The 12,364-nt window shown below is 45.6% G+C and overlaps 1 protein-coding gene across 2 annotated transcripts in view; it reads left to right on the forward strand.

Annotated features, from left to right (window-relative positions):
* The first annotated feature begins 481 nt into the window (after positions 1–481).
* The window catches only part of STXBP6 (syntaxin binding protein 6), a 255,956-nt gene continuing 244,073 nt past the window's right edge, over positions 482–12,364 (forward strand). The window contains exon 1 of one of the 2 annotated variants that reach the window (XM_074998823.1): positions 482–586. The gene's annotated coding sequence lies outside the window, so the exon portion shown is untranslated. Of the gene's footprint in view, positions 587–853; positions 894–12,364 lie in introns of those variants that run through there. The other variant, XM_074998824.1, reaches the window with a different exon arrangement.

Raw genomic sequence — 12,364 nt, forward strand, 5'->3', positions numbered from 1 at the left:
TCTTCTTCAGCTCATGCTTCCAAACTTGGTCATAAGTTGTTAATGTGTTTTATTTTAGAGGGGAAAAAAAGCCCAAGCAGTTCTGTAGCACCTTAAAGACTAACAATGTTATTTATTAGGTAAAGACCTTTGGCGGGTAAGACCCCCTGGATCAGGCTCTCTCCCTCTTCAGAGAGAAAGGCTGACCCCCAGCCTGCAGTAGGAGCTGGGGAAAGTGAGGAGGAGGGTGCAGCGCAGGATCAAAACTGGCTTACTCGAGATCCTGCTTCTTGTTTGGGAAGTCCCGACCATGAAGCGAGCTCTTGGAGCGATCACAGTTCACGTGGGCTGGGAAGGAAGGGGGCGGGGCAACTTGCTCTCCTGGCGCTCTGGATTGGCTCAGCACCCGCACGTGAGGCTGTACTCGCGCCTCTGGGCTGACAGCTGGGTGGCCGCTGAGGCTCAGTGTGTGTGTGTGTGAGTGAGTGAGGGAGGGGCGGGAGTCGGCGAGCACGGGAGCGGCGCGCTGATTCCTTGGCTGGCGGCCGGAGTGCCTGCAGAGCGCGCGCAGCCCGGGGAGCAGCCGCGGCCGGATCCGGGCCGAGAGGTGGGTGTTCCCGCAGCCGGTGCTGCTTTGCCCCGCTGCAGCCGAGAGTTACTCGCGGTTAGGACGGCGTGGACGGGCTGCTGCAGTAATGCCCGGAGGGTGGGCGAGGCTTTGCTTTTCCAGAGTAATGTGCTGGCCGCAGCAGCCCGAGGCAGGCAATTGAACTGCCCTGAAGTTCCCGTGGTGCTGCAGAGGCTCCGCTGAGTGGCTGCTGCTCCCTGGCTTTGCTCCTTCCCCGCTCGGCGCTGGTCTCTCTCCAAGTGCGAAGAAGTAGCAGCCCCGAAAGCGAAGGCTTAAGCCGTCCCAGGTGCAATGCTTGGAAGGGCTGGGGCGGTGTCGTGGCCCGCGCCGGAGCGCGTTATCCCCGTGTAAACGCAGCCTGGCTTCTTTCTAGGAAATCACGGTGTGCCGGGCTGCCGTCGGCCCCCGGCAGCGAGAGAGCAGCCTGGGATGGAGGCTCCGTGAGAGCCAGATGCTGCTCCGTCTGATCATGTCAGTTGCCCAGTTCTTGCCGTGGTGTCCGGGCGGTACCCGGTGGCTGCACCGGAGCAGAAGTTAAATATTTACAGGCGGGTAGTTTGGGTGTCTGCGGCGTGTGTGTGCAGCGGCTTTTGTTTTGCTTGCAACGTGTTTGCTAGTTACATGGGCTGGCGTGAGTTTCCTTTGGCGGGGGAGGACACCCCAGCGTAGATTTTGGGATTGGGCGCACCTCCAGGAGAAATCGGGGTAGCGACTGGTGTAAACGAGATCAGACTCTGACCCTGTCTGTCTCTCCTTGGCTTTTGTGCTCTTAAGGCTTTGAAAGAGCAGGGACCAAAAGAGGCTCCTGTGGTCATTACCTGCCCGCTTCCTTGGGCTCTGTTTCTACTCAGTAACTAAATAAGCCCCCAGGCAGATGGTTCTGCTGTAGTAGAGGAGGGCTGCCAAACGCAGCGACTGTTGCATGGAATTGTTCCAGAAATGATTATGCTGTCTAGAAATGATCACTTCGGCTCATTTTCACTGGCGAGAGCCTTACAAGAATAAGGATCAGGTGAAAAAGGGGCAGGTAATGCTTTAAACTGCTTTTGTGTATATTACTTACAAGGCATGCTAAAACAATACTTGTGATTGTCAAGGTTACTTTTGTTTACCATTGTTACCTGTTCACTGTTTTCCATTTCATCTTGTTTGGGTAGTGATACCAGGTTTGTAAGCCTCACTTTTCCTTAAAGCTAGTTTCATTGTTTCTGCTATGCTAGAACAATAGTGCTGTTACGATCCAAAACACAACAATGAAATCTTTTGCATATTAAAAGAGAATTGAGCTCACTTCTGTTATGTTGTGCCTTCTCTTGCTACATTTTGTGGTTGAAGTCACCTGAATGTGACCTCCATCTTATCTCTCAGGAATGCCTTAGGTTTTATCCTGTCTTTGTGGTGAGGTACAGGTGCTGGTATCAATACATTCTACGACTTAACAAAGACCTTCTTAAAGCCAAGCAGCAGAAATGTAGTACTTCAAAGACTAATGAAATGATTTATTCAGTGACAAGCTGTTGGGACAGACCCACTATCTGATGAAGTATCCGAGTATCTGATGAAGTGGGTCTGTCCCAGGATAGTTCACGGAATAAACCATTTTGTTAGTCTTTAAAGTGCTACATTTCTGCTGCTTTGTTTTATTGGAGCATGGACTAACATGGCTACCTCTCTGTTACTACTCTTAAAGGCAGGTCATTTGACAGGAAGGGTGCTGGCATCTCCCCAGGTATTCTGCTCTTCCTATTCACCAGAAAGAATAGACTTTCAACTGAAATTTTGGAGGCTGGGCTGTGTGTTATCTTGAGTGTCCTCTGCGGCTGTCTCTAATCAAGGCTGCAGTACACTTCTGTGGTGGAGGTCATTAAAACCTACTGTCTCTTTTCTTCTGTGTTTTAGGTGTCACAAAATTGGATGACTAAACAGCACTGGACGTTTGGCAAGGGACAGTTCATTCACTCCCCCCATTTCTTTAATTTTACAGTATCCTCTTAATGGCAGAGTTCTAACAGATGTAGGCAGCTATATGAATGTCATTTCACCCCCATGTCGCAAAAGACAGTAAATCCCCCTTGAAGGAGAAAACAGAAAAGAAACCCCTGTGATGATTTAACCATGTCCAGGTATTCAAATGGCTACATTTTTTCCCCCTGGCTGTTTGCCAAGACTGGATAATTTAACAGGCCCTTTAATCCAGGGAGTAAGATGATGGGGGCATGTGGAACCCATTACCTCTAGGAATTAGTAACAGAGAGGAAGCCGTGCTAGTCTATACACTATCAAAACAAAAAGCAGTCAAGTAGCACTTTAAAGACTAGCAAAATAGTTTGTTAGGTGAGCTTTTGTGGGACAGACCCACTAGTCTTTAAAGTGCTACTTGACTGCTTCTTGTTTCTCTAGGAATTAGTTCTACAAGTAAAATAAAAGTTTGATGCTCTTACAGTATTTACATTCAGAGATAAAAGGATGATGTGTTTTGAAATAAGTCGTAAGATGAGTAGGTATTTCTTGTAGTTGACTCAGTTCAACTTATTTTCCCTAGCCAAAGGTTCATCATTTTTCAGCAGTAAGTGTTGATATGAAAACAGACAGTGTCTTGATAATAATTAGCTGTTTAGGGAGTTCTTGTTTGTTGTTGTTTGTGGGGGCGTGTATTCTTTGTGATGGCCCATGACACTTCAAACTTTTTATATTAATTTAGCCAGCTGAATATTTAAAAGAGAAATGTTCCCTGAGGAGTGTGTGAATTCCTCATTGTCTTTATGTCTAATAGATTACACTCTAGTACTCAGAAACAAATAGTAGGAAGGGAATGTACTTGGTTCCTGCCTATCATCATCCCCCCCAGCACAAAGAACCACTAACAAACATGTCAGATCTATTTTGTACATGTTCTCTAGAAGGAAATAAATAAAAGCCTGTTCGTTGCAGAATCTAGATAGAATAACTGTAATTACTGATGTCACTCTGATTTTTTCAGCATGTTCTAGAGCTGTCTTAAAGTAGTGGTAGATTTCTTTATTTGCCTCCCTTCCTCCACTTTAGGGTGTGGTCTGTTTAAAGTTGTTCTCAGCAGTGTTGGAGACAAATATTTGCACCCCAGCTCTGGTATGTTGCCCCCCTCTTGCATATAGAACAGGAGGCAGAAGGCTGCTGTAATCTTGGGTAACAGCTGTCCAATTCTATAGTGTGTATGTGGTAAAGCAACACAGTGTATATGGAAAAGCCATCCAAGTATTTTCTGAATCCATTTTTCCTAGGGTGTGAAGGTTAGTAAGGTGAAAGTAAAATGGAAGTTAAGCTGTCTTCTTTTTTGTGAATTGGCATATAACTGAGATTTGGATACACAACTTGGAGGGCAAAGCAACATTTTATCACTATGAATTCAACAGCATTTTGTGTGTGTTTTAAAACCTCTTCTAGGCACCTGTTTAATCCACACAGCCCCAGGAGAGTGGAGCAAAACGGAAACAGACGCTTACCGCATACAATAAATAATAGTTTATACTATACAATATAAACTACAGCATAAAGAAAAGGAAGAAAAAGCTTGAAGCCTGCCATAGGCCATGTAGACCTTGGGATATTCAGAAAAGGCCCTGAGTCTAACCCTTTCAGGAGTATCCCAGGGATGGTAACTAGTTCTTGTGAAGGAAGGGAGGGCTCCTACCACTTTTCTAGACATCCCAGTATTAACTTAACTGAATTGCCTCTGAAGGTAAACCCAGAGATAAATGAGTCCTGAGTCAGCAAGCAGCCAGGTAAACCAAGGGGAAGAGAGAGAGGGGGAATTTTGAATTGAAACACCTGTTGAGTAAATCCTTTTATGTACAGAGGACAGACCTAGAGATGGATTAAATCTGAAAATAGGCTTTGAGTTTTCAGTAACGTCCAGGCCTTGAGAGCAATCTTGGAATAACAGGTATGGGGGTAAAAAGGAAATGTTTAGTCAGTCATGGGTCAGGTGGTGGTTTTATTTTGGTTTTGGTGCAGGATTTAGGCTGGCTGATGTACTTTTAAACTCAATCCCATGGAAGTAAGTCTCTGTTTTAATCTACGCCTTTTAGTTGCTCTGGAACACCTAGCAGCCGAGGCTTCTTAACAAGTATGCTGTCTTTATTTTATTAATGAAAATTGCTTTTTTTATGATTTGATTTGATTCCTTTGTCCTAGGGGAGATTCTGTGTGTATATAAATCTAAGACTAAAAGGTCAGCTATCAGAGATTGCAGTTTTCTTTTTGTTTTCAAGCTGTCTCCTAAAGGATGATTAAGAACTCAAGGTTATCTCACAGGGAGACATCCGAAGTGTGTCTTCCTGAGTTCTAAAAAAAGGGGTTTTCTCACTTGGGTGGTGGCAGCTGCCTCCCAAGATCAGGGAGTCTGTGATCTGCCCAATGGGATGCTTTTAACTAGAAGCCTGCAGAGGCAAGTCATTTTTAAGGTTTCTTGCAGGCCCCACCTTCTGCACTTAGAATGGGGAACAGCCTTCACAATTCTGTGGGTTGTTTTTTTTTTTTTTTTTTTTTTTTTTTTTTTTTTTTTTTTAAACCTCAGGTACCACAATTAAAGTGACTGTGGTTCTGCAGGAAAGCAGGTAGTATGTTTAAGACTGCATATTGTAGAAGTAAATTGGAAAGGACGTTGACTTGGCAATAAGTAAAAGTGGGAAGATTTGTGAAATAGTGTACTCTCAAGGCAAGGTGCTTCTTGGCCATTGTGAAAGGCAAGTATTTGACCAATGATGTCTCCTTAAAATACTTGCCATTTATGTGGCAGTCTTATAAAGTGTGCTTTATCTGTCTCTAATGTGTACTTATTGCTGCAGTCCTATTAACTTTTGATGAAAGTCTCATTTGTGATGTTTTTATTCTTCATGGTTGAGCGTTAAGGTAAAATTCTGTTTTTCCACATTCTTTGCAGCTTTCTTTATAAATGAGCCCCTTCCAGTCCCTCCCTTCCAAAAGGGGCATGCAAATGCATCCTATCAAAACACAACTGTGCTAATTTGCATATTTAACATCTAATTTGCATGACGGCAGCCATTTGCCATTCTGGAAGAGCTGCTCCTGAAATGTAAAATAGCCATGTAGATAGGGTTCCTCTGAAAGAAAGCCACACTTTCAAAAGCACCCTTCTTCCCGGAAAAAAATTAGGAAGAAGGGTGTTTTTGAAAGTGGGGCTTCCTTTCGAAAGAACCTTCTTTACATGGCGCTTTTGCATTTCGAAAGCACCTGTTCTGGAATGGCAAGTGGTATGCAAATTAGCATCTCATTTGCATTTTCAATCTACTGTTTTTGCAGGCCCCTTTTCAAGGGGAGGGGCAGTGTAGATGCAGCCTCCTTGAATTTGTAGTGTTGCAGTAGCTGTGTTGGGCCCAGGATATGAAAAAGTCAAGCTGGGTGAGATAATATTTCTATTGGTCCAACTTCTCTTGGTGACAGACAAGCTTTTAAGTTTATGCTGATCAGGGCATATGAATTCAGAGTGACAACAGATCCTGTCAACCTGCATTTGTATTTCCACTGCTATGATGATATGCCTTCCCACCCTGAAACACAACTTTCAAGGTACACGAATACTATAGACATCTATCAGAACTTGTGGTGTCCCTCATCCAGTGCCCCAACAACTTCCATGTGGGTGAAACTAGACCATAACTATACTCCTGGATGAACTCGCACAGAAAAATAAGACCAAATACCCTGTCTTTCATACAGGTGGACACAAGGCAACTTACATAAACATAATACTGTCAGCAGTTACACTAGGATGCCGTAGTCACTGAAGCAAGACCCTCCCTCCAACTTAGAACTCCGCCTACCTGGCAGGTGTAGTGCATATGTAGGTGTTGCTAGGGAGACTTTATTGCGCGCTGCTGGTACAGACAAGTAGACACTGTCTTCCCCTCTCCGTCCCCTGGCCCACTGCTGACCCAGGCATGCAGCTAGAGCCTGTCCTGCCCCTGTGCTGACAGCCCAAGCTTCAGCTCACACCGGGCTGAAAGGTTCTAGCTGTTAGTGTCTCACACTACACCATTTCAGTTAGCAGAAGGGCTTCTGATCAAGGAACAAGTGGCTGTACCTTGATTTAATTTTGTACCATAGACCAATGTTTCTTAAACTATGTTCCATGGAACATTGTTTTGTGAGCAGCTCACAGGTGTGCCATGAACATTTTGGAAGAAAACACTGATTGTGTGTGTGTCTCTCTCTCTCTCTCTCTCTCTCTCTCTCTCTCTCTCTCTATATATATATATATATATATATATATATATATATATATATATATATATATATATATATATATATATATATATATAATGTTACTACTTCATTGTTATGATAACTGATTAAATAACTTCATTTTGTTTTGGCTGTATATGTTGCTGTTTCCTTTCTTTTTATTTTGTTCTGACAAAATATGTTTATGAAGAAAATTTTCATAGCTGTTCCTCATTTAAAAAAAAATATTATTGTTTGGTGTTTTTGTGGTCTCAAAGTTTGAGAGACACTGGGATAGAGAGGCCCTAAGTGGCCAGATGCTTTTCACAAACTATTGCTCTGTATGTGACCGCTCCCTCTTCTATCTCAAAGGAAGCTTGCACAACACCCTGAAAGGATGAGCCTAAGACCAGGATGAGGAACCTTTTTTTGGGTCAGGGGACGCTACCCTAAATTAAAATTTGGGAGGGGTAATATCAGAGACAGTGAGAACCAACTCCTCCCCCGCCCCAGACAAAATTATCCCTTTCTCACTGACTGGCCTGATCCTGGAGAAACAGAAAACAAGCAAACCACACAAGAAACAAATTCGGTATCCTAGTCCCCGAGGAACAAAAGAAAACAAAGACACACAGACCCACTCAGGGCACCAAGGCAGGGAGACATGCAGCAGCCCAGGAGCTCTAGAGCTTGATGAGAGGGAGGAGAGAGGGAAGGGAAGCCTGGAGCCTCACTGCAGGCCAGACCAAGGGAAAGAAGGGGACAGGTGCAGTCAACAGTCCAAACGCGGCCCACCTTTTGAAATTGTTCTTCACTTCCTGTATCAGGTCTGCTCTTTCGAAAGAGGGGGTCATCCATGGCGCTGGCTGGCTGGAGTGCAGAGACGCCCCTGCCAGTACAAGCGGGGCTCTGGGGTCTCCGTCTCTGGCCATGTTTAAGGATGCAGGGACCCAGAAACCATGTGGCAGGAAGCTGAGAGTATGCTGGCTGCAGGGGGAGCACAAGCCTCCAGCAGCATGCCCTCCCAGGGATGCCAGAGACACAGCTGCAACCCCACTGGCACCATGCCCAGTGCCCAGGAGCCGCGCGCCCCCAGGGATCTGCCTCCCATTTATTGGAAGGCTTCCAGGACCCCAGCCAGGGGCTAAAGAAGAGGGCCCCCTCCTGGAGCGAGACCAGGGTGAGGGACCTGCTCAGACTTTCGGGGAGGAGGAAGTCCTCCTTCATACCACTGGCCAGCACTGGATTGCAGCAGCATTCAGCTGACTCTCCACCAGCCTGACTTCCTGGAGCAGCCCTGCCTGTGCTCCAGACCAGGCCTGCACAAAGATGAAGGAGCTTGCTGTAGGCCTACTGCTGGACCTGGGATGTGGCCAGCCACTTGGGGGCAGCACCCACCGGCTGCCCCCACTTTGACGAGCTGGACCTTGGTGCAAAGGAGGCAGCCCCCCCCACCTGCCATGATTCTGGACACTGCTGGGCCAGAGCCCGAGACAGAGGCTGAAGATGTGGCGGGACCCGCAGGCAGCAGCATCCCCCGGAGAATGGACCAGGAGACCAAGATCACCAGTGGTGGGTCCCTCCTCATTGCCATCCTGTCTGAGTCATTCAGCTGGGCCCTTCCACCCAGGCCTCCCCCTGAGTTCTTGGAGGGACCCTCAGGTAGGACCTGTGCACTTCAGCCACCTCAGCATGTGGGGAGGGCCCGCCTGCTACAGCCAGCAGCCCACCACTCGCACGGCTGCTGTCCCCAGTCTGAGTCCACCCTGGAGGGGGCCACACATAGCACTCAGCACTCACCCCCATGGACAGCACCACAGTATTCATGCCCAGGCAAGGAAAGAAGTGGGGAGTTCCTGACCGAAGTCAGCGTGTACTCCACCCATGCGAGTCCCCCAGCAAATGGGATCCCCTTAGGCCAGTGGGCGGGATGGGGGCACGGCCCCCTGGGCTGGGTCACAGGACTGATGGGTCATCATCTCCTGTCCCCTTGTGTTGCCACAGCTTCACCATCCGGGAGCCAGTTGAGCCCCGCCTACAGGCTGGGGAGCCCTGCATCAACCCTCCACTGCCCCTGACCTCAGTGCCCTGATCCCAGCCAACCACCCTCCAGTCTCCCTGCTGGAACTGGCCCAGCTGCTTGTGGCCAGGGCGGAACACTCAGCCAGCTCTCCCCTCCAAGCCCACAGCTGCAGCGCCCCGCCCCGCCCCTACCTTCCTGTAGTCCTGGCCCAATCCCAGCCCCAATGAAGACCTTGGACTTTGGGTGGTAAGGGCTCCTGAGGCTGTCGAGGCTCCTGACACTCCACCCCTGCAGAGAACTAAGGCCCCCATCCCAGCCTCAGTACCCCCTCCAAGTTTGTTGCTCCCACCCAACATGGTGTACATAGTTTCCCCACCCCTCTTTGCTCTTGGTTTTTAACCCTGTTGAGATTATCCAAAAGGTTCCAACAGTTAGGCATGAAGAATTTATTTATAACCACCCCCATGTCCCGTGCACTGGTGGGTCAGCGGTGAGGGGTGTGTGCATGGGGGAGGCCAGGGAGGAGGGTGACTGGGGGAGGATCAATGGGGCCCCTGGGTGAAGGCCTCCCTGAGTGACTCCCTGACCTGCACCCTGTCCCAGTGCACCTGGTGTCATGGAATGGGGGTGGGGCTGGCTGCTCATAGCTGGGCCTGGCCTTCTCAGCTCACCCCTCATGAATACCTTGAGCTTGCTCTCCACAATATTGTAGAGAGTGCAGCAGGCCCCCCACCCTGGCTGGCACATTGGGAAGGCTGACCTCCAGACATGTGAGTAGGCACAAAAAGCTCCCCTTCAGGCACCCAAATGCCTGTTCCACTGTGTTCCATGCTTGGTTCAGGTGGTCATGAAATATGCCCTGGATGGAGTCAGTGTGTCCTGTATAGGGCTGCGTCAGCCATGGGTGCAGGGGGTACATGTCATTTCCCACAATGTGTGGGGCAGGGAGGGGGAGGCATGGTGGCGTCCCCAACCCAGGAGGTCCCACGAGAGGATGTATGTCCTATCCTGCATTGTGCATTCCAGCCAGGAGTTTCTGAAAACTCTGGCATCGTGGGCTCGCCCAGACCAGCCCACACAAATATCCATAAACTCCCCCAAATCAGGGTGCCATTGATGACTCATCTTTTCAATTCATTCTTGAACCAAGAAGAGCACAGCTGCAAGAGAGAACCTGGCCTGTCATGTTCAGTGGTGTCTTTTTTTTTTTTTTTTTTTAATTTTATTTAAAAAGGAATAACACTGAAACTTAAGTACCACACAGTAAATTACATTGATACTAAATACATGAATATGGAATTATAAGACTGTATTTTATGGTCATTCTAATGTCCAAAATTATGAGAAGAGTACATTCTTTTGGTAGTATGTTGTCAGGTTATCTATAAAGGTTTGTGTATTTAGCTTTTCGTAAGATTAAGACAAATTGTATTCGAAAAAGGGATTTGGTACTTGAATATCTGCATTACCTTAGGTAGGACAAAAATGAGAGCTATTTTTGTGTTTGGTGTTATAAACAAGGAGGGTCAGGAAGGAATTTCACAAATTCTGTGATGTAACATTCTATTTATGCAACAGGTCCTCATGGGACTTGCCTTCTTTTGACAATTGGACTGAGTTTTAAAAATCAGTAAAGAAGTAAACAAATTAGTTTTTGGATATTATTTTTACTCCTCTTGCTTTTCAGTATTTAGTCTTCACTTTATATGATGAAACTGGATTTTTTTAGTCTTGTCTGACTTTTGTTAGCACGCTGCTGGTCTGTTTGGCTTTTTAATGCTATTTATATTTATTTGCAGTTGCTCGGTCCTGGATGTTAATGTCTAGATTATAAAGCTTTATATACATGTTTTACAAAAAGCATGTAAATGCTTTTGTCCAAAAGTTGAAATTCCAGCGTGGATGCTAATATCCCCTGAACTCACTCTGATATGGAAGTTTCTGACACATGGTACTGGCATGATCTCAACTTTGTTGTAAAGAAGTTTTATTTTTTTTAGTGTTTATAGGTGTGCATCTCTTGCTGTAGAATCTGGGTCCATTAACAACAAACCATAAAAAGTACTCTTCTGTGTTTTTGACTTTTGTGTTCTTGAGAAGCAAACCAGGAAGTGGTCCTTTTAAAGTAAGGAACTTTAAGTTGTATTTTTGTCAAATTAGGTAAAACTGGCATCTAAATGTGTCACAGGCAGCATCACTTATCCCAAGATTTTTACAGGAACTGTTTTTTGTTTTTTTGTTGTTTTTTTTTTTTTTCTTTCTCAAGAATATAAGTTTTTTTTTCTTTCCCACATTTCCTTTTTGTTTGCAACCTACTAATGTGCTGTGGTCTCACATTTTGATATCCCAGCTTCTTCATGATAATTGATGGAAATCTAAGATTAACAATAGCTCTGTGATACCACTACTGGGAATTGCTGAGGACTAGAGGCTTCAAAAATTGTGAGTGGCTTAAACATTTTGAAAACTCTTAGTGTGTTTATTTTTTCTTAGTGTGTTTATGGTTTTTCTTCTGATTATTTTAGTACACTCAAATTTTCCCTTTTTCTAAAACACAGCTCTTAAAAGTGCATATGAATTTATATGTAAAATATTAGTATATTATTTACAGTATTAGCAGCTGTGGCTTTTTGAAACTACATGTGACAGAGTGAAGACTAGTCCATCTATATAAAATAATTTGCAAACTGGTACTTAGAAGTCTTTTGTTTTAGGGTCTCAAAAGCATTTGAAATAGGCATCTGAGGCTGAATGTCTTAAATTATTTCATGCTTGACAAACCAATTTGAATAGCTGCCTATGGATTATCATTTTCAATTCACTGGAGCCTAAAATATCCATATATAATTCGTGATTTGAAACTTGAAAAACGCACATTGTGACTTACTTGAACTTAATGGAAGGACTCCATTTGCCATCAACGAAAGTTGGATGGAGTGGCTCCCGTTTCTCTGCCAGGTGTTTCTTCCCCCCTTCTAAACTGTAGGGGTGGCAGAACCTAATGAAATGTGTGTCTGGAACTAAGCATTATAGTTAGACTTACATGGGTTTGATGGATGCTTCGTTCTTGTTACTAGGGAAGAATCTTAAGTACAACTTCAAAACTATTCTTGGAAAAGTGGGCTGCAAAGCTGAAATGAAGTGCTTCATTTACTTGGTTTGCACGCTTGATGAATTTCTGTATCTTTTGCAGTCTTTCCCAACTTCCAGGAAAGAGAGTTCCCCTTTCATAGCATACGCTGTACGTACAGGTTGAACCTCTCAAGGCTGGCTCCTTTGGTACTGGGCCAGTGCTGAACAAGAGAATTTGCCAAACCATGGGAGATCAATACTGGCTAACAGCATTACCAACACTTCCACTGCTTATTGTACTCTTAGAAGTCATTTAAGGGTGAATTACAGCTAAATAACAACACAGAACACTGAGAGCCAGGACTGGTAGCTGTAAAACTTTATGGGACTGTGGGAAAAGCCACACACATAAGTGGACATCTGGTTAAAATCATGCCAGA

The sequence above is a fragment of the Carettochelys insculpta genome, chromosome 6 (assembly GCF_033958435.1).
Source record: "Carettochelys insculpta isolate YL-2023 chromosome 6, ASM3395843v1, whole genome shotgun sequence".
Lineage (NCBI taxonomy): Eukaryota > Metazoa > Chordata > Testudines > Carettochelyidae > Carettochelys > Carettochelys insculpta.